Genomic DNA, 27,471 nt, shown 5'->3' with positions numbered 1-27,471 from the left:
TCACTATATGCACCTTGGAAATGATTCAATATCATTTACAAGTTGCATGTCCATTCTAATACCACAACATCGCTTCAGTAATTTCAATAAAAACAAGACACGAAGGCATAATGGCTCTTCCATACGTTATCAATCATCCGTTATACATGTAATAGTATGATTAATATCCTCATTGAAATCTAGCGGGCGTAGATGCACGTCCTGATGAAGGTGATGCTCATCAGTGAATGCAACGTCATCATTTTGGCACTGGTTGCCTTCGTCGAGTCCGTGCAACTGTCGATTTAGTGAAACTTCGGATGTCCCGAGTGAACCTGAAACAATAAGATAGCCCAATGAGTATTGGTTTGAGGACTATTTGCAAAAAGCATCCGTGATTCTCGCATGAAATTACGTTAGGAAACATGTGCAAAATCAGTTATGAGCATATTCAATTCTCTGGGATTTCGACACTCGCCAAACGCAAAAAGTCCTATGCCTGGAGCCTCTGATTGTCCTGAAATATTCTCCGATTCTCGGATTCATGAATTGCGAAACTCGAGGAGTAAAATAAAAATAAAATCCATAGCTATCGTGATGTGCAACAACATGATACAATAATTATGATTATAATGTGCTCTGGTATAAAACGCGATTCCGTTCAGTGTCGTTGGACCACTGCTTTCTAAACTTTTTTCACAATTGCAGATTACTCGGGCATCAAAAATATTTCAACACGACTTTGTTCATTCGTAATATCGTGACAGCGATTTAACAAAAAATTCAGCAAACTCTTCAACAGTAATCAAAACTTGTCGTTGCCTACTTTGGAAAGCAACGTCTGAAAACCTAACACCTCGTCTTGTCGATTCTTTATTTCTACCTGTACCTGCGCTGCCTCTACGCGCCCATGAACCGCCGAGATGAATATGAGAAAGTGTCTCATGATCGGCAGTCGTCCCCCATCAACCGATCAATCGCTCATAATTTTTCCAAACTTTCAAATATCATCAATATACCATTCTTCCCAACGCAACGTGATCCAAATAGGAACACCTCTTGACACTCCTACGCGTGAATTCCACTCCTCGCTCAGAATCGCAAGAGAAAAAACAATATCTACAAATATAGATACGGTGCAGGATGTATACGAGAGGGCGATAAAACAAATTTTCGGTGATGATAAATCATTCGAATATGATACCTACACGTATTCCCGCCCGCATTATACAGCTATGTAAGTATACGCCTGTGCTCCAGACACCGCATGCAGAGTTCCGTCTTCAATCCGCGACAACGTATGTAAGTCTGGGTATCCCCTCGGGGCAAAGACCTAAGGCTCGAGAATGACCCGACATGCTCCCACTCGTCCACTAGTTTCTGCAGCTGAATGTCCAGCGCACCACCAACTCATCTGCTGGACCAGGATCTAAGAGATAACAGGATCCCATACATCTTTAGACCTATCCGAACCGCTGCGCCATTTCTTCCTACGCTAATCTTCGCGCTGGACGCAGATACTTCCGAAAATATATATACTCGTCGGAGGAATCTCGTAGATTACCGGGTGGCGAACCATCCTGAGGTAAACAGGATGTGCTCCTCGGGATGAAAAATTGTTTTTTCACGAATCTCCTTCGATTTTCGGAACCGACGATCGTCGTGCCGCAAGAATTTCTGCGATCTCAAACGGGACAATTCATTGCGTATCGATAACGCGTACACGAGTAAATGTTGTATATATACGTGATACTCGTGTAGTGGGTGGGTGGGTGAGCAAGGAACGGCGATTTTAAATTGGCATTTAAGCAGCTGCAGCAACGCTAAGAGCGAATATGTGCGGCGAATATAATTTATAGCGGCTACCTGCCAGTGACAAATCGAATTCGCGGCCGGAGTTTGCACCGTTGAACATACGTATACATTATTATGTTTATACTCTTGATTTGTTTATGCCGTACAATTAACACGCCTCGTAACGATTAATTACCGAGTCCAAGACCGTGAAAATATCGTAGGTATACCCGTAACCCCGCGCGTTCGGCAACGTGAATCGTTGATAAAATTTGGTACACAGAATTTTCTAACTCTGCAACGAGCTCCGGTGTTTTCCGTTGTAATTTTTTGTCGTCGGATCGCCCGTATCGACGTTAGTTAGATTTCAACCTTGAATACGATTCGCCAAGTCTGTTTATCATCTCTATATATTCTCTTCTCGATGTAGCGGCGTTGCTGCGGGGGTCGATGAAGAAAAAAGGTGTGACTGACAAATCCTTCTAATAATTGCGATACTCGGTACCGAAACCGAAAGCGTCCTTCCCATGGCTCGTCACGCGAATCGTTACAAGACACTCGGAATTCACATCTGATCGAATACGCTCATGGCCGTGATCAAGGAACTCTGAATTTTTCTATAATCACTGCTCTCCGATGGACGATATTTTTATCTACGCTTTACACGTCATGAACTACTTGTTGGATGTTGGATACCAAGTTAACACCGTGCGGCACAGATAGATGGGCATAAAAATCGTTGCGGCTTGACTCATATAATTAAATCGGTACGAGTCTTCTCACGATACTCAAGGTGGATCGTAAGTTCTGCCCTATTGAATAACGCGAATCGCGCGACTAATTCTTACCATACATATGCGTCTCGACAGAATGTATATATACACACGTATATATGTGTGTATACCGGAGTCTCGCAAACGGCAGGATTTCTGACCTACAAACTCGTATAATGGCTGATGTACAGCTTCCGATGTTCGATCGACAAAAAAAAATCTTTAAAAAAAAAAAAAAAAAGAAAAACCCGAGGAGGTAAAGGCTTTTATTACGGTAGGAGGTGCGATGCACAAAATCCCCGCCGCGATCCGGAGCGGTTGAGGAAAAAAAAGTTACGTGGATCTTCGCAAGGGACCAAGAGCAAAGGGGAGGATCGCGTGTTATATAGTTAACCCGTAAACAGGATAATTATGCTGCAACGAGAAATCGTTCCGCGAATATAACGAGCGCAATCTTTTATGTAGTCCAGAGTTGTATCGCATCGTTTGTTAATTATACGAGTCGTATCAGATGCGGCGCGGTGTTGTCACACCGACCTTGGAGGACGTCGTCGGCTATTTTCCATCGAACGGTGTGCATTATGGTAACTCACGATACGAGATGCTGTGAGATGCGATCGAGTTGCGCAATCTCCTTTGCATCGCAAAATTTACATTAATCGATACGAATCGCGCGGGGCAGAACTTACGTTAGATGAGAAGAGCAACGATAATAAACGTCAGTAGTTTGTTTTTGCGTCACGATAACTATCCGATGACGAATTACAGATCGCGGACCGACGAAGAGCAACTATTGACTTTTTGGGCTCGGCCGAACCACGCCAACAAATCCGTATCGAATCGATCCGCGAACCATCCGACAAGATCGCAACACGACGACGTGTGTCGCAAAATTTGATCCTTGTGATGTTGCAAAAAATGAATCCGTTCGAAGATCGCCCGGAGGATAAGAGAAAAAGTAGCGTCGCGCGAACGTGGCGCGCGTCGATCGTAGATTCGAGCGGAACGAGAGGAGGAATGAAAAAAGGGGATTAGGTAAATCAAAATCGATTTTTTGGGATCGGCGGGGAACCACCGACGTCGCACCTTTTGAGCGGCAGAAATAACGCGAGTTATCGGCGCGATGCCGCAACCGGCGAGGATGTGTGTTCAGAGATCGCCGGTAACCGATCGGTACCAAAACTCGTGGTACCTACATAACAACCCACACGAATCCAAAGTCACGTTGTGTGTCGTGGATCGGTGTGCAGCGATCGGTGAGCAATGAAATGCCAAGGGATCACGTCGATCATCTGATTTGCCCGGGGCCAAATAGATAAACGAAGTTGTGCGGGAGTCGGTTCCTTCGCGCTGTTTATAGCTTACAACTCGGCTTCGTCGGTCTATCGGCCGCAAAGGACCGCCGCGTGCGGTGACGAAAAAACGTGTATGACTTACATAAAACGGCCACGCCCTGCGCCATGCCACCAGGTCCTTGCTTTGGTGTACCAACGTGGATATTACATTCGCGTACAGGCCATACCCTAGGTTCCTGGTTTCTACCGCGTGCTTATTTTATAGTCCTACATACGATCGCGTATACGTATTAACATGATATAAATACGTCGAGCGAACCTTCGGTCGCTCTACCCGTAACGATTTCTATAGTCAGGGTTGCCATCGGTTATCGTTCTACGCCGTATACGTACCACCGATGAAAAATAAAAAATTCGTCCGACGCAGAACCGAACGAACTTAATCACGTTATAATTCGTCCCCCGAAACGGCCCCCGAATTAATAACGAGATCATTAAGGAGTTACGGAGGCGATCCGTCGGATTAGATTCTATGATTTAAACGATCAGGTCCGAGCGTGAATCGTGGTCTTATATTTTTTTCATATTTCTTAGACGATCTACTACGGGTTCGGCCGTTTCCGAGGCGCGATAATTGGTTTCTAATAAAAGCTTTGCAGCAGCGGCAGCAGCAGCAGCAGCAGCAGTGGCGGCGGCGGCAAGGATAGTCGGGCCGATAAATAGAGGATATTGAAATCGTAACCGGGGTTGGCCCCAAATCATCGGAGGCAATTTGTTTGTTGATCAATCAACGAACGTTCGGTAACGTTACGAAACTCCGTGACGCGATATTAATTAAGACGATGATTGAAACAGGACGTACGCCTCTAAGTGAAAAGAAACTCAAACTAAACGATCGATCGTTATGACCAAGGATTAGAAATTCGATAGCCGATATAATTTTGTCTTTCGCTTTTGTAACCGATTGCCATAGACGATTACCTATATTGTTTCACTTCACGCTCATCCGTACAATTCCGTTGGAATAAAACTTTCCCAATTCGTCGATTTATTATTCTTTCGAATCATCGCTGATGGTTTTTTGTTTTCAATTTTGTTTTATTACCACTTTTCTTTTACACAAACAATCGATCACCATACGTCCCTGGCTATACGTAGCGATGTTAAGTGCCATCTTATTCATTCTAATCTCCGATCAGATTTCCCCTTCGTCCGAGTAACACATCTGGTGTATATTGTGTACGTATACGTATACACGCCGAGCATATTTCCTCCGCATAAAACAAACCGACTAACTAATTCAGTACGCGGTATAATAATTTATAACGGACTAAGAAACGCTACATATATTCCTGTATCTGTATATCGCGTTGCCGCGCAGCGTTACCCTCGTACACGGGCTGCATAAAAGTTGCATTACACCCAACCTGCACGTTACGTTGGGTATGGAACACACGCAGGTGATACGTGTACGTTTCCCTTACATACGGAAAGTCGCAAAGTGCAGCGTTATAATAATAAGAAAGGAGTCGAGAGGCGGTAAAAGGGGCGAATGAAAAATCAAAAGTAACTCGGGGTGCGCGGGGGAGAGAGGCGATGTTCTTACCGCTAACTAACAATAAGAGCAAAGTGACAGCAAGAGCAGATACCAACCTTCTACTCCGCACACACACGGCGACTAGGGTTCGCGATTGCACAACCGCATAAAGATTTAGTGCAGAAATTGTTTTTTGTTTTTTTTGTTTTTGTTTTATTTTGCGTCTCATTTTTCGTTTGTTTGTTTTTTTTTTTTTTCTTTTTGTTTTTGTTTATTTTTGCCGCGTCCTCCCTCACGCCGACGCCGAGCGTCGGTGTAGGAAGCGGCGCAAGTTCTCCCACCAACCCCGTTCCCTCGCTAGTTACAGTTCGCAAAGGATGCAGGCGACTCAGGTATACGTATAATAATAACGCTGTGTGCGTCGGGCGTGGTCGCGGTGGCCATGGAATGCGCTCACTTTCACCAGGCCAGATAGCGCGCGCGCCGTGCTCCACCGACACAACGAAAACCTTTCGTATACGTATACGCGGTTTCACGTACAGCGAGGCTATTGGTATTTACAACACTCGTGCGGAGGCACCTCGTGGAATGGAGATCATTCGTGCCCCACGCTCAGATGTTCGCCAACAACCACCTACCCGCGTCCCTCTGTACGTGTACACCACCTCGTACCTTCCTTTTCGTATGCGTTAGACACCAATACCCTCGAAAGCGCACGGTATCCTACCTACCTACCTACCTACCTATACATTACGTACAAACGTAGGCATAAAAGTTGTATGTGCACGCGTAAACGTGAGTACGTGACCACGTACGCCTTATAGCGTGCACCACCACCCGTGTGCATATACCCGGTGGTACCGCGATATCGTTCACGATGAGAGATCGGTGAAATTCGGTCGATTTTGATAAACACCCCCTTTTTTTTCCCGCGCACAGGTGGGCTCCGGTCGATCGGTTGTTCGTTGGTTTGTTGTTTTTTTTTTCTCTTCAACGTCCGCATCGACGATTTCTCGGTAAGACACGGAAGTTTTCTCGGAGAATCGGTTAACTTTTTGACGAGGTTTCTTTTTCTTTTCTTTCGAGGACGATCGTCCGCGTCTCATGGCTGTCGATAATTTTGGTCTTACCGAACCGTACGTTGGCTTGATCGTCGTTTTGGGAAACTACATCGGAAATTATGGCGGCATCGCGCGGATAAAAGTCGACGATGCGGATATGTATATATATAGCTGTAAATAATCACCGGGTATATATATGCCGGGTAAACCGAGAGACCAACACACACGGGCGTGTTCTCTATAAGGACTGGATGCAGTCCCGTTATGATTGCAGGAGACGCCGCACTTCGCACGGATACCTCAGCTGCAGCGGCGGCGGCACACCGTGTAGCCGCAGATATCCTTCACTAGGACTTCACCCGTCGTTGCTGTCGCTGCGTTACGTTGTCGCTCACGGCATTCGAGGGGTTGACCAACGCTACCGACCTTACGATCGCATTTCTTACAGGTTTTAATACCCGAGGGATGCCGCCGCGCAGAGGAGCGCAGCGTGTAGAGCCATATAATTGGCCCTACCCGAGTAATTCGCTCCGTACGAAGTTGTTTAACGAAGGTCGACGTAAAACGCGCGATCCGGAGATCTGGTTATATCGCTGACATCGCGATACGTTGTTACGCAATTCTGAAACGGTGCCGCCCCTCCGTCTGTGTCCGACTATCGTCCCAATTAACGACGAGTTGCTAAATTAATTGCCATTAAGTACGATTCTGCATTCGTATATATATATATATATACTAAACATTGACGCGATTACTTGCAAACGATTATACATATATATTCGTGACTCTTCTAACTCCCGTAACGAAAGATCCATGGGGTGGAGTGCAGGCGGTAGCGTACGTACGTACGTCGACCAGACGCCTAGACCGGTCACGAGGACTAATATGGGAACGCTCGTCCAGGTAGATCGGTTTCTACCGGGCGAAGCCTCAACTGGATCACTGCAGCTTAAGAGTCTAAGAGATACGGATCGTTCGTTGGATTCTCATACATGGAAACGGTAACCGCGCGTATATGTGTAAGAACATTTTGCAGTAGTCAAGAAACCACTGAACTCGGTCGAGCGTGTAATAGAAGATCGGCAGATGCGTAGCGATGGAATGAACGTTGAGATATCGAATAGTTTTGGGATCGAGAATAAGAAGTCGTTCGTTCGTAGTCGCTTCTATATACACGATATCGAATGACTGTGAAAACCATTCGCGGTAAAATGGCCGACTGTTCGAACAAGCCCTTGTACAGGTCTCCTTTTAACGTGGATGAAAAACTGGAAAAAAGGGAGACCAAAAAAAAAGAATCACCGGTGATTCGATAGGCGAAGAAGTAAGTTACCTAACTGCGGAGTCGTTCGGTTATATACATATATATATCGAGGTCCTCTTTGCCTCCACTTTGGTTACGTGAACCTGACGAAGCGAACGACAGGGAGAACGCGCGTTCGTCTAATTGCCGCGTATAGCATTTGGTAGATGCTGCTGCCTGCCGTTTAACCGATGTCCCGACTCCCACGGGTTCGTTGTCCATCGGACGTCGTCAGCTCTGACGGGGTCTCCAGTTCACGTTCGGGAAATCCATCGGGAAGGTTTGGTGGTGCCCCCGAAATTCTAGATACTAGATGAAATAGAAGATAAACGTGCGTTCCCTAGAGCTCGGCAGGAGTAGAGTATCCTGCACGTCCGGATTAATGACCAGCGAGACGGTGGCCCTCGCTGTACAGCCACCGTGTAGCCACCGCGTCAACCGATACAAATTATCGAACGACCCACCTCCGCGCGGGCAAGCAGAAATCCACCTTGTTTTTTTTTTTCGTCCATTTTCTTTCATCGTTTATTTTATTTTTTTTTTATTTTCTTAATTTTTTTGTACCGCTGGTAATTCGATAGGAGTATAACGCACAATTTGCCAGATAAACCGAAAGCGGGCGATGCCCGAACGACGCGCGATTCGTAAAGAGAATGGTCCAACCGTTTCGATCGAGGTATACGCAAACGTAGAAAAAGGTCAGCTATTAGCGTAAATTTTGAGCGACGCGTGCCGATAACGAAACAATTTCACGTTGATCTAAATCGGCGGTTCGAGAATTGTACAGATGAATAAAATGATCGAGATTGCAAAAATCTACCCAATTGAATTGATGGGCCATAAAATTAACGGTCGATCGTTGTGTCAATAAAATTACATTGATATAATATTAGTTATTAGGCAGGAAATACGAGCGTAAGAATCGGGCTCGTGTCTTCTTTAATAGTCGGGAGTATGAAAGGGGGGCCTGGGGATACGGTTGGCGGTAAAATTTCGTTCCAATAATAATCGTTTGTTTGAGCTTTGGGACATATTGATCGATTTATTGTAATCGCCTAAGCTCGAGCCGCGATCAAGATCCAGTTAATTATACCGGGCGATGCTATCGTGCCATTTAATCTTCCCAAAGGCAAAGAAAGTTGAGAAAGATAGAAATGCGAAGATTGCCCCACGTATAGTACATACATACATACATACGTACATACGTACAAGAGCGCGGGGTAATCGATTCCAGCCATCTCGGAGGATCCGGAAAACTGGTGCGTAAAATATACTTATTCATCAGATTCTTCGACGAAGTGATATACGATTATCGTCGCACGCATTGTATTTGTACTCGTATCGATGAAATTTCAAGCGTTCCTTCTGGAAAAAGTGCGACGATTCAAATCTAATTCTAACCCGATGGGAAAAAGTTGACGGTTGATAATACCGGAAATACGCGATAAATCGGGTTGGGTTTTATTCTAAAATAGACGAAGAAATATCCCCCGTGGTTTTAAAACGCGCGCCTTTCATTAAGCGAATTCTTACAGCCGCCAGGCTGCTTGCAGGAAGAGCGTCGCGACGCGCGCTTAGAAAGCGATCGTCCATCTAACGAGTTCGAAGCTGACCACCGGCGGGTAACCGGTCTGATCTCGATACCGATACTTGAATTACAAAGATGAAACAACGATAAAGATGCCAATTAAGATCCATCAGCCGTACAAACACGTATGCGTTCTTTTATCATCGCCTCACCTCAAGAACAATGAGATACCTGCGTCACTTTTTACGAACCGCTTTCGCGCGCACGTACCACGCAGCCCGAGGAAACCACCCCGGGGACCGAGACCAACTGACCTGAAACTTCGGCTACCGCGCCCGCTGTACACCTGCGGAAAATATCAACCGTCGTCAAATTTAACTCGCTCGACTTTTTGTTTTTGTTTTTTTTTTTTGTTTGTCAAGAAAATAACTACCGCTCGATTGTTACCTCTGCCCGGTGGCAACGCTATAGTATAACAACCGTTCAACAGACGTGACTATATACCTACTCGTGAAAAACTTTACGTAGTAAAAATTTTACGGTCTAACAAACCATAATTCGATGAGTTATTGACTATAAATCCGCGCTGTCCCCTTAGCGAACGATAATTTCTAGCCTCGGTGGTGATTTTTTTTTCAATATAGAGTCCATAAAATTTAGTACATGATTCCGAAGTACGCGTTATACACCGTCACGACAGTGCTAAAATTGAATGTACACGTTTATTTTTCATCCGTCTTTCGTTTCACGCGTGATCGATATCGGTGTCACGTCGATCCCCGACGATTCTAGGCGCAGAGCTTATATAGTTCGGCGGACGAGGCGATAGGAAATTGTTTTCGACGATGAGGAAGATGGAACTTGAGAGGTGCGTGGAAGTTGAGAAGTGGCGGAGCGGCCGCCCGTTGCACGGCGATCGGGCGAAGATCGTACGGGTATAGGTAGAAACCAACCAGCAGCAGCAGTTATACGGACGCAGGTAATCCGAGGCTTAGATGCACCGCGATAGGAACACCGCGAGAGCTGCGGGCGAGAGGGCGAAAAGGCGGAGATCGGTAGCGACCGGGTCCAGAACCACGGAGCTCGGAGAATGCCGGTGCTAGTACGGCGTGGTGACTCGCGGTGGCCGATGCCTTAAAAAATGTAGGAGTAGCGTACAGTACCAGGGAGTGGACCGTCGTTTATATCACACTGCCCAGTGGCTCTCGATTTTGCTCTAGTTTAACGGGCGTTGTCTTAGCCAGAGGCGCATTCATTTACGCAATCGACAAAACCCGACGTTGCTGATGAACGCGTGTATACGTGCCTCTATATCCTACGCGTATAACCAACAAAGTAGTTTTAAGATCTACGGGTCCAGGCCCGAGGGCCTTCCATTTCGGAGAGCGGCACCGACGAGATCCGAACCACGCAACTCTTTTTTTCCTTCCATCTTTTCTTTTCGCTCTTTTTTTTTCTCTCTCTCTCTATATCTCTCGGCTCAATGCGCGCGGTACTTGCTATACTAGCGAACGATCTACGATGTATATTTTTTCATTAGTTTTGCAGGAATTTATTGGATAATTTGCAATTGCAAAGGCGGGGTTACTTTGAGAACCTCTGCAACACACGAAGCCAAGTCCGGAGTACTTTATCTCTGGGATGTGGGTCGCGACTGCCGCCTGCCACGCGAACGGCGTAACTACTATCTGAAGCATCGTGCACACCGAGAGCATTCTACCGCAGGAAGAAAATATTTTACACCTGAAAATGACGAAAATAATGATGATGATGATGACGATGATAGCAATGATTTGAAGAGTATGGATTGTTCATTTTTTTAATACGATGTATAACACGTGTACGGGTATAAAAATTTGCATCGGAAACAGTTTAACGATTTCGATTTACGACGACGAGCATTTAAATCAGCAGGAGTTGAGGCGATCGTCTCGGTTGTAACAGTTGAGACTCGTCGGTATTTAATGGCGACTTTACTGCGCTAAGATTCTCTGGTTAATATTCACCTCGTTATATTCAGCTATTAATTTATTGGTCTCAGAGGAAATATTGACGATGTTTGTTCGTCCGAGTACAGCTAAGAAAGGATAGCGGTTGCATTTCTAGGCATATAATAAATTACGGTGCTTCGTAAGGATAACCCGCCCATCCGACACGGAAGCTAAACTTACCTGAATTAATCGATCTAACGCCTCCGCCGTTTCCATGCAACGTTACGAATAATCGTTCATTAAATGTGATCCGCTTTCAACGATTTAGAAATACGAAAAACGAGTCCACGTCGCGCAAAATGTAAAAATCCTATACACGCGGCAACGATCGCGAGGACCTCCGGAAGCAACGTACGTCGTTCGGGAGATCATCAGAGAATGAACTCCGAAGTGGATAAAAATCTTCGTTCATCCGAATGCGAATGTATATGGGTATATATATAACTATTAGCGCGTTAAATGACGAAAGCTACGCGCCATTCAGGCGAGGACTATGGATAAAGAATTATACACAAGGCAACGATATATCTCCCGAAGGATTGACATGACGAATGCGACTCGCGCGCTCCAAGTCAAAGATCCAGCATCCTCCTCTTCGGGTTGTACTCGTACACCGCAAAATTTCATATTTCGTAATACATTAACGCTACAAGCTTTTAAAAGCATTGTATATTGTATTCATTCGCGCGGATAATTCTAACATCGTATTATACACGTATATTTTGCAATTGGGTCGTTCACCGGCCGAAATTATTATCATCATCCCAAAGGATATTAATCTTGAAGAATGATTTTTTTTTTTCTTTTCTCTCTCTAATCACCCGTACGCGAAGTTTCGCCCTAAGCTCTCATTGTCAGTCCGCTCTGGATAGCGATGCGATAATTTCATACCTCTACGCGTTGCTAAATCCATTCGCATTGCTTCGCAGCTTAATTATTCACGGTGTAAAATTTGACGATAGACAATTATTCGAGATAGCGACGCACACGTTCTATTTATTCGGTGTACGCGATACCACCTCGTATACTTCGCACGTACCTACATGGGACACGTGCGCGGGATTTCGTACATAGGTATACCTACGGCCGTACACATACGATCGCTATACATGTAGGGATATATACGCTCTCCGCAAATGGCGAGCGAAAGACGACGCCCTTTTTCACGTTTACGAGCACAGAAGAAACTCGGATGAAAATAAATGAATGAATGGAAGTAAAAAAAAAAAAAAGGTAAGAACGAAAAAAAAAAAAAAAAACAAAATGAGAATAAAAATAAGTATCATCCGCGAATCCGTCAGGGACGAGCGAACATGGTTCTGAGTGGAAAGTAGACGCCGGTGTATCGGAAAGACGACCAAGTAGAGTATCTCGCTGGTGAAACAAGAAGATCGTCTAACGTTTATTTTATGTACTACCACTGGGCAGAATTTTATATCTCCACACTCTTGTTGAAACGCGGTTTGTTATATCTTCCTAGCTGAGAGTAGTGCGACCGACGGCGATGCCGGTTGCACCGAGGAATTGCAATTCCGTCTATATACTATGACCGCTTTTTGCTCGCCTCCTTCCCGCGATCCTTTCCTCGTACGAACCTCCTGCAATTGTCCTACGCTCTCCGCTTTTTATGGATAAAATTTTTAAACCATATCAACCACCGCTACGGAACTGCACGCCGCGCAAATCCTGTTGCGGATTAAGTCCGCAACATATTCAATGGAGAACTCGATGTTTTCTACATCGCAGATATATACGTATATACCTCGTCATCGTACATGGATTCACGTGCGTATACGTATGTACCTAATACCCGTGAAGAGGCATACGCGTCCGGTATATCCGCTACGAGGAGACATCGCCTATACCGCTGATATGAGTTATATACGTATAACGCGACGCGTCTGTAACGTTCTCGAAGTTTTTTTTTTTTTTTTTTTTTTTTTTTGTTCACCGAACGACGATATTGTTAGCCAGCCTCGTCCCGTCTGCTTCACTTTCGATACTTTCAAAGCTGATGTATCCAGTATCACTCTCCTCGGTTGGGTCCGAGTAGAGAGTCCGAGAGTCTCCTCACTTTCATTATATAGAATATAAACTGGAACTAGATCACCGTAAGGCCTCAACGCGTGCTTTTCCGTTGGGAGTTGAAGAGTTAGGAGTTGCAGGGAGTAACGGCGGAAGGCTACCCGTACCTCGCCGTGACACGGCATACCGCATGCCGTCGCCGCTCCGCGTAGTTGGCTACGTAATATTTATTTTGTACGAGCCACCTGCGGTCATTTTCTAGCCGCTCTACGTACAAGTTTCATTTAATCCTCGCGTCTCCCCCCCCCCCCCCCCCCACTCCTCCCCCTCCCCATCATTGACGAAACAGAAAACACGCGAAGCTGTATACGCCAGGCATCCCCGGCCGCGAGACCAGATTAACTGATAAATCGGATAATTAATTAGAAACGTCGGCGAAGCTCGCGTCTACGTTACACATCCGCGCGAAAGCGCAACGTTGAACAGCCCTTATTTTTTCATCGAGGATTGTCGTATAGAGGAAACGTCGCGTGTCAACGCCTTCCCGTTTTTGTTTTTGCGATTTTATTCTTTGTCTTTTTTTTTGTTTTTTTTTTTTTCCGCGCGCGCGGAGATGAGACGGCAATATCGTACTGCCCCGAGCACGGCGCACATCAGGTTGTGCAATTTATAACAACGGTGGTGTTTATAGCCAAATAGCTGGGGGTATATCGCGGGTATATAAGAATGAGTAGGTATACCGATAATGCCTCCCCTGGAGCGTTGCCATTGCGTACTTCTCGGGCAATAATATCTGCATAAGTATACCTGGAAATACGGCAAAGGAAGGTGTATGTATATAGGTATCCGGCTACGGTGCAGCGCTGCTCCTTTCCCCCACGCAGTTGAAATCGTCGGCGATTTTTGCGGTATCGATACTCCGCTACGGCACGGGTCTTTGCGCTCCGTGTCTCTCGCCTCGACGTCCGACTAGATATATTATTCATAAAGTTAAAAAACGGCACACGCCTTACGGTGGCTGCTGCTGCTGCTGCCGCTGCCGCCGCCGCTGCCGGATGATGGTGTACGCCGAGTCGCACGTACATCGTGCACAACTTAGACGTCGTATACCTATACCTATACAACCGTATGCGAACGAGTTGCTCTTTTTCTACCGCTGCCGTTGCCGCTGCTGCAGATCCGAGCGAAGCTTTCTCTGGACCACACCATCCGCCCTGCGCCGCGCCTCATGGACCCCATCGGGTCCCGTTCAGCCCCCCTCTCCCCCACCCCCCCACCCCCCACCCCCCCGGAATCCCCGTGGTGCCCCTCGCCCACGTACAACCCGGACTCCCCCGGGTGCGGAGCGCGATCGAGCCGCGAGCTCACTTTACTTAACTACCGTGTTTCCAATTAGCTCCTCGTTAATACGTATACACCGGCGGGACCGTTGGATTCGATCTCATCCTCTAACCTCCGAAGCTAAAGTTCCGTACGTACGTATAGGTATCCATCTATTCTCTCCGGCGGAACCGGCGAGAGCACTCCCGCGGCACGTTCCTTGGCCGCAGGGCCCCACCTAGAACCATCAATTTCCCGTTATCCTCCACATTTTTCATTCGATATTTTTATATCATATTTATAGTGCGACCTGTGCAACTTCTGCACTTCCCAACTTATTCCGTCTCGGTCGTCCGTCGTTTGCGGTAAAGCGGTATTATATACGTGCGTGTATAATACGGATGTATGCCGCTGGGTAACAAAAAAAAAAAATAATGATAACGAGTGAGAAAAAAGACGTATGGGGTATTTTGAATGAGACGAACAATTTTCAGGAAACGAATTGGACTCTGTGACCGATGGAATGTAAAACTTGATCGCGTTGCCGATTGATTACGCGGCGGATCTCCCGATGCATGATATATATTACAATCGCACGTATGCATATGTATGTGAAGTTAAGAAGTGATCTTTGTCGCTGTAATTCCGCCGTAAGAAAAAAATAAATACAACAGCAAAAAAAAAGAAACAACCAGCTTTAAAAGGGTTCGTTCGCACCTGCGACGGAGAAACCGTGCAAACGGAAGAGTCAGACATCAGTATTTTATTTCATCGAGCGCACAAAGAGCGTTTCCGTAAACGCATAACAGTGTAATTTCGATTCCTTAATTGCCTGTACACACATGTGTGTGGATACCTACGGCGTAGACCTCTGATCACGAGCGATTCAATTATCCGCCAGGAGTTTCTGTACGCAATTAGTTTTTTTCTTTTACTTCTTCTTCTGTATTCATCATTTACATGCTACAGTTACGGATGCAGTATACGGCAGTGTAACCGATAAACGATTTTTGCTCTTGTGGTTTTGATTTCGCCACAATTGGAAGCTGATACGGTTTACCTTTTACGAAAATCAGAGTCCGTCCATGTGAGAAAAAAAAAAGAGAAGAAAAAAAAAAAAAAGAAGAAACAAACGAATTAGAAAAAAACGCGAAGGCCAAAGCGGGGCTGGCGAGGAATATAAGAAGAAAATGGCTACTCTGGTTTTGGAGTGCCGGAGGAATTGTCGTCCGCCTCTTCTGCGGGTGACGACGATCTCCGCAGAAACGACGCGATGACGTTCCGCGGCAACTCGAAGGACGCCCGATACCCGTCTCCGAGCGATGCCCAAACTAGATCACTACTTCCATGCAGGCCACGCCAGGGCGGAGGCTGCGGATGCCGAGAGAAGGGGACCTCCTAGTCTTCGAGGCGAACAACCCGGCAAGAACACCCGACGCCGTTTACACGCGAACTCCGCTATACGATCTCGGCGACAGCAACGGCCAAGATTTCCCGCGTTCCAGCAGCTGCTCGCACAGGAGGACGACGCCAAGTGGATGGGCACAAAACGCGGTTCGCGGACCTTCCATGTCCGAGAAATATCCGATCGGTCGTCGCCGCTGCCCCGCGGGCACTTCGGGTTCAATTGCGAAGGAGTTTCCTTTTCTCAAGGCTTTCCGATCCCCGGGGATTGTTGATTTTTATTTATTTTCTTTCTTTCTTCCTTTTTTTCTTTCAAATCGTCAGCGAAGATCTACTTTCCAAAGAGAAGATCGAACGAGAACCATTAACGTCGCGGTGTGGGTGAACCGATTCCAAATGAAATACCGAACGGGGGGAAGAAAAAAAACCCGCCAACATTTCGCTAATCAGTCGCGCTCGACACACGTACAGTAGAATTTCTATGTGTATATACGCGGAGGGAAAAGAAATTGAAAAATGAACGTTGAAAATAAAAAGCGGTTAATGGGATCGTTGCCGCGCGTATATATGTACACACACCTACAGGAGTAGTAGTTTGTCGGGTGTAACGCCAGTCACCTCGAAAGGAAGAGTCGAATAATTAACGATTCCTAGGTGTAACGTGCGATCAACCGTCACCGTCGGGGGATGCGCGGGGGGTCCCTGGGGTATAGGCGGGTTGGCAGTTCCACAATCGAGCTTGTTTTCAAAACGGGAAAGAGGGAGTGAGCGCGTTAGTGAAAGTGAGTCCGCCTGGTAGCTGGCGAATCGATCGATCGTCCGGCATCGGCCGACCACGCGTCCTGTCCGAAGGAATACGCCGCTGTGTCGTACCTCAGCTCGGAGAGTTTGTCGAGCCCCTGCCGAGGTGGAGTTGACGACGGTGCCACCGACACACCTACGGGAAAGGCCGACGTCGAGGTGGAAGTAAATATGAGACCGCGGTAGCGCGGGAGGGCGGTCATTAGAGCCCGCGGACACGAAATCGTCGACGCCTAGAGTCCAGGACTACTACTGGATTGCGAAACAAGAGCGACCGCGCGATACACGTCGTCGTCCCATCATTTATATGCGACGTGCCACTCGATTGTCGCTTATTAAACCGCTTCGCCTCCTCGTCGCGGACTTTCGATTCGATTGATTTTCCAACGGAATCCGAGCCGTATACTCCGACGTTATCACGGACCACCGCTCCGCGTAATACCTACGGTGCAAATATTTTATCTGTATCGCTAGCGCGGATCGTTGCGCGATTTATTGCACAGCTTCCCATCGCAATTATCCACATCCATGAATATATATTAATATCGTTCACCACGCCCCGCGGGAGTCTGTAGATAAGAAAAATAAAAAAAATAATCAAAGTTGCTCGCGACAATCGAAGAGAAAATGAGAAAAAAAAGTCACTCGCATATTCGCGATCAGCTGCGGAATTAGGTCCAGGTTTGGAAGGACTTTGAAATATCGAGTTACGGTGACGCAACGTCGGACGAATAGCGGCAACGGACGACTGTATAATACGGCGAGAGTTGCGATTTTTTTTTTTCTTTTTTCAACCTATCTAAGTTACAAACCCATCCTCCTTGGCCGGAGGCTGCAGCTCCGTATAGCCCGAGCACGTGCACACGATTTCGTACAGAGTCACCCCGCCTTTTAAATTGGAACGGATAGGATAACGGTGGCGATTCGCAGACAGCCGCGAGCCTTGGGGCATCGAGAGATTCTCGGTTCGGAGCACTGGAATTATAGCTGTCGAACCTCCTCCTCGTCGTCGTCGTCGTCGATACACAACGACTCAACTAAACTAGACCAGTTCTCGTATTGTTCGACGGATCGCTACGGTACTGACCTATCCCCGATCCACCGTTGCATTCCGCAAACCAGATACACACAACGTCGACGAAACAATCATTGAAAAAAGGGAAGACATTTTTCAAAAGCCGAATAAGCGATCTCGAGTCATGCCACGAGGTGATCCGTCGGGCTCACCTATCCATCAGAGGCGACAACCTCTGGGCGTCTAGGCGTACGTCAAGGCTTCGGAATTGGTATGGATCCGAGGTGCGTGGAAATCCGTATCCGCGAACACCTCCGCCAGTTAAACGTCGTACGTAACGATCGGCGACTAGAATTACCGTACGCCGTAGGTATATCGAAGATTGGATAGCGAGGCTGTACGCGCGTACACGTGTCCGAGCGTCCAGGAAGTACCGATATAGAACCGAGCTAGGCGCGTAGACGTATTGTTACGATCCTGAAGGAAGTTTATCACGATTCTCGCGTCCCGAGAGTCGCGCGGCGCGGTCCTTCACTCGCGTTTCTTCTTCTTCTTCTTCCTCGTCGTCCTCTCTTCCTACGGTTTCTCGACCGTTGCAGGCATCGCGCGCGGTCCGCCCGATCCAGCGTCGGAGCTGCTCCTCCTCGGTGGAATCGTTGGCGAAGCGCGAGGGCGCGTATTGTGAAGGGGAAACACCGCTGTTACAGAGGAGAATATATCGACGCCAATAAAGGATCGATATCGTTATAAATCGAGATATACCGATGGGTACACGGGCGGTACATGTACGTGGAGCATCCGACATGAACCAGCGGGCTATTATAACGTTGGTATAGAGAAGGTTGCGGTATAAGAATAAAGTTGGAGCCCCGGTTGGACAGGGTCGAGCTATGGGTGGTCCGCTATGCTAATCGCGTCTCCTCAATTCCCCTCGCCCAGATAGCTCGTTGTCGCTCTACGTCGACGACGATACCGACCTACAGTACCTACACGGGGGAAGGGGGAGGGGGGTTTACGTGAACGACGTGATTTATCCAAATCGGTTCAGACCGAAGCGACTCCCACGCGCCAAACGCGTTCCTTCGATCCCACCACCGGGACCACCTACGAATCCGCTAATTATTATCAACGCCCGTCCCTTATTACGTAAAAAATAGCGATCCCGCGAAGATTTCCCCCATTGCGGAAGAACCGATGTTCCACGATCTCGATAAAAACCGATCAACTCGCCCGCATTCAAGGGACGGAAAGTAGGTACGTACTGCAACCGCCGAGTTGTAGCCTCGCTATCGTATTACACGAAGAGAAGAGCCAACAACCTGTCCCCCGGGGAGAAAAAAGGTCCACAAATTTTAACGACGCTATAGTTTGACGAATCGATCGTGATTAATCGTGATTTATATTACGGTCGATGCGCGTTGCGGTTTCCGACGTACTCGGAACCGAGTGTTACGAGAGAAAATTTTTTTCACTCCAGTCTCGGCGAGAAGGTAATAATGATCCACGGGCGCGTCGAGACGTCGCGATCGTCTCGACGATCGCGGCGAAAAATATGAATCAACAAACCGGAGGAGAGATTATTCTTCAATTAAGAAGCGGGCGCTACGTCCGAAAATGTAAATTTAAGTGCCGGGTTCCGACCGAGGTGTTTTTACACCGGTCTACGCGGACTGGAGAGAAGAATTGAGAGAAAATGAAAAAAAACAAAGCAGTAAAATCGAGTCAAAGATATCAGATGCGACCTCCGCGCGAGGAGTAGATATTGCACAAGTGATCAAGCTCGTGTGCTTAGGTGCGAAACCCAAGGAGGAAACGCGACAACCTTGCCTTATTTATGCAGCGTGGTAAAACGCGCGCACATATAGGTGTAATGGATAATTGACAGGTGTTCGGTTACGAGTATAGACGCGTAGAACTAAAGAGGACAACCGTGGCGACAACGCGATGACTCACGAGACCCGGCCAAATTGTCACCTAGGAAATCTATATATATATTTCACACCCCGACGCTATTACCACGGGAATCGACGAATCTAATCTAATCTCGTCCCGAAACGCTGATAGAACATCATCAAATTTTTTAATAAATTATACCGAATTTTCAAATATGGTTTGACTCGTAGACGATAATCTGTGAAACGAGAGTCACTTTTTGCTTCAGGTTTTTTTGGGTTGCTATTTGTATTAAACTGCACTGCGTTGCAAGGGGGAAAAAAAGTGTGAAATGAGAATTGGAGAAAAAAAATAATCGGCTCCGCACGTACCAAACTGGTGCAGGTGACCACATGCCATGCTTTTTCCCCCTGCTTCTGGTCGTTTACAACCAAAACACAAGCCGCAGCTGGTGTCCTTAAGCTAGATTCCCAGATTTCTAAAGCAGCCAAAAAATCACACGTCGTACAGTTCGACGATCGATTCAGGGCTGTTCTCCGTGCCGAAGTGACCGCCGATCGAGCAGCCTTGGTATTCGCCGCGTGTGAAACCATCGAGATGTAACCAGAAAATCGTTGCGTAGGAGTAACGAAAAAAATCAAACTATGAAAAAAAGCTCCGAATTTTTGAAAAAACGATTAAACGAAGTGACAAACCAATTACTATTACCTACGAAATGACATCCCATACGTAGTCGATTCTGCAACGTTATTCCTGCGGATGTCGGTCGTCCTTGAGAGTGAACGAATACTCTCTCGCTCCGCGGAGTGCAGATCTCCGAGAAGCGAGTCCGCGTCCGAAAGCTCGACTTCACCTAACTGGGTGCAATCGGTGGACACTCCCTTTTGGCGTCGACTACCACCGAGTAGAGGTAAGTAAGTAACCGAGCGGTCTGAGAGTCTGGGATCACTTTGTGGATCGGCAGTTGCACCACCTCGCGTTGCCAGGTAGGTACACCTATACGAAGTCATAAAAACTAGACTCGCGTTGCAGATAGAATACCGAGACGGCGCAACGAGGAATAACTGATCTGGTTTCGATCCGGACTCTTCGTCCTCGTTACATCCGACGATCGCTGGGATCGACGTTCCTTAAAAACTGAATCAATCGCGACGAACGGCCGACAGTTTTTTTTCAGACCGTCCGCGCGTTTCTTCGCGAATCGAAGTACGCGACAAAGGATCGTCCTCTTTCGATCCCTTTTTTTTTTCGCCCGCACGTCGCAATTTCAGAGAACTCGGCAACTGAGGAGTGCGCACCGAGTGATATTACATTTGTATCACGATACACACGTAGAGCTTTGGAATTCCCAATCGACGCAAAAGATTCAAGGCGTGGCTCCGCCGTGTGCCCAAGGATTGACCCGGCTTCGTGCACATATAATACAAACATTGCAATCTATATTGTAAACTAATCTCGGTACCGGGAGGGCATGTTATTCCAGACAGGGCACGGGTGATAGCAACGAACCTCCACCCACGTGCCCAACCGTTCGCCGTACACACAACCACCACCCGCCCATCAGCTGGACTACTCCGTGTCGGTGGGTAGGTGAACCGGCGCAAGCTTGGATGCCGCGACTACACACCCAATGAAACGGATCTGTATCACATATGTGCGCAATTGTACATATGTACTTACATACCCATATGTGTATCACGTACGTACGTACCTACGTATCAAGCTACGATACAAAGTATATCTTTGCTTGGGCAATAGTGAACGGGATGGCGTATGGCGGATGTCAAGCCGTTCCTACTCGCGCTGGTTATGTATGTATACTCCGTACGAGAGATATTCCGACGTATACGGGTTGTAGAATATACCCTTTGGTTTCTTTTCGAACGACCGCCGGAAATTTTTCCTCGATTCCATCGCGCTTTGATCTTTGTTACATGTTGCGCGGCTGAGCGTCGTCGCCTTATGGTTTACCATTTTTCAGCCGTTACGTAATTTATTTCGCAACGATTCGCCGCCGTGTCAAATTCGCCTCGATGCATCCCGCGCCGGGGGTATCATCTGTACATACATATACCTGGCGACGAATTCGCCGGAGGTTGGCACGGGCAAAATCTACGGACATCGGAACACAGCCGCCGTCGAGTGTTCCGCGTACCTATTCGGATTACAATGAGTTCTGGCTGATCGTGAGAGTAAAAAATAAATTGAAATAAAGTTCCATATCGGCATCGCAATACCCAGTAGATATTTCACGGTTGCAGATCACGGACGACCTTCACGCGGGTAGATCGGATCAATCGATCCATCCGTCCGTCCGTCTGGCCGTCCGTCCGTCAGTCCGTCGTGGCTAAATTACACTGCAGATATAATAACGACGATATAACAATCGAGGAATATATTTTATCGAGCGGCAAATAGGTATAAATGCGAAGGTAAATATGTAGGTCTGGATCGAAGAGGTGATATAACAGCCGCAAGCTTATTGTCATGTTGGTTAAGTTCGAACGTAGATCGGTAGCGGATTAATTAACGAATTGTCTGACTTGCATTTTATTGCAGTCTCTCGCGTATATTATCTCGCTATTTTGCAATGAATACATTATTCGCTGTGACCCGGATCCGGTGGACAAAAGAATGGAACGAAAAAGGCGGTGCTTCTAAATTTGTTTCCTAAAAATAAACGCGAAACGATTTAGGATATAAAATGCAGACTTTCCTTATATACTTCGAACGTCCGTAGTACGTTTCCGGGCGGATGTATCGGTGGAATCCGTCGCCTCGACACAGATCGGAATGGTATTTCCCCTCTCCGCGGTATCCTATCGGTAGTTCGCGCCTAAAAATCGGTAGTCTGTTACTTCGGTTGTATCGATTTCTCGCTCGACGGAATACGCTTTCGCGTATTATCATTGTTCAATTACTTTTTTACCCGATATCCCATTGTACCTCGCCTAGTCATCCGACGTTACAGTAGCGAATATTTCCTCAGAGACCCTTTCTATTCGGGGGAACGTGTGCGGTAGCCCGTCCGGTCTGATTAAAACACGGCTCAAGAAAGTCAAAATGAACTTACGCTCGAAAAGAAATCGGCGAAGAAATTCAACGTCCGTATGTAAAACAGACGTACAATTCAGCGGCTCTTTATATTCCGCCATTTTGTTGGTAGCCGGACTCTTCGTGGGAGGGGATGAGATATCGGAGGTGGTGTACGCAGCGAAGACATGTATTCGATAGTGAAATTCACGGACCTTGGCGTCTACTACGTTATGAATATTGTATAAGCGAATCGTTTAGCGAATCGCCGACGTCACGTCATTTTCTGAACATCGGTTGGCGGGTCCGACGCACGCACGCACGCACACGCACACACGCGCGCGCGCGCGCCCGTTCACGGGGCGCGATATTGAGTAAATTATCAACGCTGATGGGCAAATGTGTACGGACAGGTTTTTTCGAGTTAATTGTGAGCGTAAGCGATGGTCCGTCGAGTTGCACGAGCGGAGTAATCGATTCTGAATTTGACAGTGCGAAGGCGCGAAAGCTCGACTCGAAAGAGAGAAGTGCGTGCAGGCGTGGTTGCGACGCGACGTACGGAGGAACGCATTTTATCGTGGCCTTCTTGCCCGGGAATCGGAGACCTTCTTGACGGCCTTCTGACGCAATTTTCGATTTTCGAGGGACGATTTAATTGTCAGACGCGATATCGAGCGCGTCGCGCCTCGGGCAACGTAATCCGCTGCTCTACGTCGGCTCGATCGTCGTCGCCGTCACCCGAAAAATAATAATTTCAACGCACTTATAAAAACGTCACGCGTATACGAATCGACCCGTCCGCTTGCTCTCGAACTCCGGTAATTGGAGTTGGCTCGAAGCACCGCGGAACCGTCGGCCATCTGTTCCATCGGCGAACCTGGACGTCTTTCGACCGTGTATAAGTAGGTGTATCGTACAGTTCGTTCGAGTTCCTCGATACAACATCGTTTCGGTATATATATATATTTCAACCGTGGCTCGTACATATCGCCCGCTCAACATTTACTTGTCAGGGGAGCCCCGGGCGTCCACGCGCATCGCCTATAATTACCCAATTCCATTTTTGCCATCGACGCGCAAGTCGTACGTACCCCGCGAACTCGACCATATTTTTCCCTAGATCGATGGAAAAAAAAAATATCTGTGTTCCCGCGGTACGGAAAAAAAACCAAAGTATACCGTACGTTCCGCTATTTTGTTCAACGAATTTTTTAGCTCCGTTTCTTCTTCTCTCCGATCTTTTTCCGGTGCCCTCGTACATTATCCGCGCAGACGATGATCTCGGGCTAGCGTGTGCGTTTTTGTTCGCGTGCTCTCCGAAGGCGAAGCGTGTGCACCACGAGCGTCAGCAACGACGAGAAGCCGCGCACGAGTGCCGGTGAGGCCGAAGGTATAACGCGTGCACATGCTCGGTACCGAACGGCCGCTGGCTCACGCCCCTAAAATTAAGTGATTATGGAACTACTGATGAGCTCCTAGTACGCGACTCACTGGATTTTCGATCATTAACGCTTGGCTCGAAACTACCCAGAGGCGTATTTCCACATTTATAAATGCCCACGCGTTTAACGCGGACTTCGGTTACGGTATAAGGAAGGCAGAGGTGTTTGCGGCTACGCCGATATAATTAAGGTCTTCTTATTGAAAACAAATTAAATCAAATTGAAACCAGAGGAAAAACAAAAAAAAAAAAAGGCGTATTTATTAGACAGTTTCTATGAGATTCAGGGCGGATCGAAGCTAGACTGCAGAGATACTTCAAAAATTGGCGTCCGTTTCTACCCGATGTAATTTCAAGTCCTAAAAAGCTATACAGCCACGAAATAAAAGTATCATCCGGCGGGTTGTCCGTGTACGTTGAGTTTAATAAAACGCGTAAAGACTTACGTAAAGTAGGACAAAGTGCGAGAGGAGAAAAACGCAAGAGTCGGGCTCCCGTCACGTCCAGGAAAGTGAAATTCACAATCATGTCAGCGCTAAGGTTTTTTTCCGAACCGCTCGGCTCACGCCTCTTTGCACGCAAAAACGTGCGTCCGGGTGATACCTAGCTACCCGACCAACCTACCTACCCAACTATTGTGGGCATTACACTATACGGCCACTACTACTGTTACTGCTACCATCGCCGCTACTACTACTACCGTTCTCGCCTCTCGTTGTTCGTATACCAAAAGTTAAGCAACGTAACAAGCAACGAGCCAACTTTGGATTCGATTTGTTTCGCCGCCGCACCCGAAGGCCGCCCAAATTGCCTAAGCGTGGCGTTAGAAATCATCAATAAAAAAAACCATCACCCGCACAATACGTCGATTCGTATACGGCGAACCTATCAACGGAGAACAATGGCTTGCATCGATACGTACAATTTTTCATCACATACCGAGCGCTCTCGGATGTGGATAGATAGATTTTTTTTTTTTTTTCATTCTCGCGCATGTGGAGTAAACCACCAGCAATAACCAATTGTGATAATGTTTAATTTTCCGTATACCGATAGATCGATATCGGTATAATGATTAATGATTATCTACACATCGATAAATGGCTGGTTTCTTGATTGCATTATACTCGATGCATTGAAAATGAAAGAGAAAAGTTTGAATCATGAAACGAAAGAAAAAAAAAAAAGAACAGAAAGGACAAGAAAAATATCACGGAGAAGTCCAGGTGCATTGATCCGTACGACAGGAGATTAGAATAATAAACCTTATTAATTATGATAAAACTACCACTTAAAGTTTGCCTCTGCGACTGGAAAATCCTACGTGTCTACGTCCGAAGCCATGGCGAGCGAACTGGTCGGCGGGCATTTATTACGAGGAACCTGAAACGCCGCTTTGGCTGCGTTCGGAGATTTATCGAAGTGGTTCGATTAATGAGAGCTTTTACTTTTGACTAATTAAAACCGTCACCGAAACTTATAGTCTTAAACGACGAACTAATTCGAAATAAATCGCACCTTTTTTTCTTTTTACTTTCCCAAGTAGGTATATCTTGATTAATCGTCGCGCAAAAGCGTCCAATTTTTCACGAAATTACTCGCGCGCGCACATGCCCCATCGCAATTAAACGTTACCGCTCGTGAATTTTATTCAATTTTTCGTTTATACAAGAGAGTCAAAACTTGCCACGCGCAGATCGTCGCGAGATTCCGATACACCGCTGCACGTTAACGCGGCGTAGGTACGGTTCGATTCGTGCCTCCTCTTACCCAACTGCACGCACCGGCTAATTAACGATTACCGGCATAATTAATATCCGCAACACTTGGCTCCGTAGATTGCTATCGGAAAAAAGCGTATACGAGAATCAGGTTCACCGTAGCTATACATATATACACGCGGCGATGTCACACGTCTCTTTTTCCTCTTTTTCAGTAAGTGGCTAAAATTCCCCGAGTAAAAATGTGTCCGCAACTGCAGGCGGAACTCTTACAATTTATCTGATTATTACCTTACATCGCTGGACCAGTTGGGTCGCCGAGCGTAAAGATGCAGAGGGAAGACATGCGCGCCATTGTCACGTCTCTCGAGTACCTACTACTTATATACCAGTCTTCTTGTTTGGCTCAACTGCCTCTGCACCGCCGCCATGTCACGAAGTTAGTCATACCGATGAAGAGATACGTTCCCGACTTATACTTCAGAAATCGCCGAGCGTACACACGTGCGCTCTTACACACACGTGTACACCTTGTATTATATGCATATCATACGTATACATACGTATAGTTATTACGTCCGCGGAACTCGCGTTATACCCGCGTAACGTGGTTATTTTAGTTTGTTTGTACGATTTTTTCGTTTCAATTTGTTTGTTCGTCTTTTTTTTTTTTTGTCCGTCCCCCCGTTTCGCCCGAAAGACGAAAAGATTCGCGAGCCACACTTGTATCGCCGCTACGTCACGTCCGTATACTCGCCAGCACCATTAAACAACGACTCGTATACCTCGTTATTATACAACACGTAGTTACAACTCACTGTACGTACAATTGAGTCGTATTCACCTGACACCGTAGGTATTACTTATGTACCGACCACTCCGAAAGGGACTCTCGAACCGACTTTATAGTTATTCCCATTTCGTAAGAATTTATACTTCTTGTACAGGTATATAGGTATATATATATATGTATACACGCGCACTTATAAAGTATTATGGTATATTTAGTAAATTATCTTGTCATTATATTATTACCGCGTACAGAAGACGATCGTATATCCATGTGTGTCAAGTACGGGTTGGCGCAGCTATGGCGTTGATTTGCACATTCCGAGTAATCGGGACCCATACGATAATCGGCGGTGCAACACCTTAGAGCTTTAACGACTTCGAAATCAGTCCGACGACTACGAGTCCGCATAGCCGCAAATTGAGGAGACGTCAAATCTACTCGTAAAGAATGTCCGGCTGACTCATGTGTAGAGTAGAAAAAGTAGAAAAAGGGATAACGGATGAATCGGTGCGACGGATGACCATTGAAACTCGCACACGACTCGTGGTGCAGAGCGATCGAAATTACATCGAATGAAAATCGTTTACCTTTTTAACGTCGACAAGTCGGCTCGAAAGTCAAGATCTGTTAATAATGGGACTTGGGTGAATTGCAATAGAACCAGATGTCCTTGGATTGATCTACACCGCTAATCTCCAAACAATTAACAACTTTGCGAAGTGTATAGTAGAACGTTCGGTATAAGGTGAACGTTTATCCACCCG

The sequence above is a fragment of the Athalia rosae genome, chromosome 4 (genome assembly GCF_917208135.1).
Source record: "Athalia rosae chromosome 4, iyAthRosa1.1, whole genome shotgun sequence".
NCBI classification, from domain to species: Eukaryota; Metazoa; Arthropoda; class Insecta; order Hymenoptera; family Athaliidae; genus Athalia; species Athalia rosae.
This window is presented reverse-complemented; position numbering follows the sequence as displayed.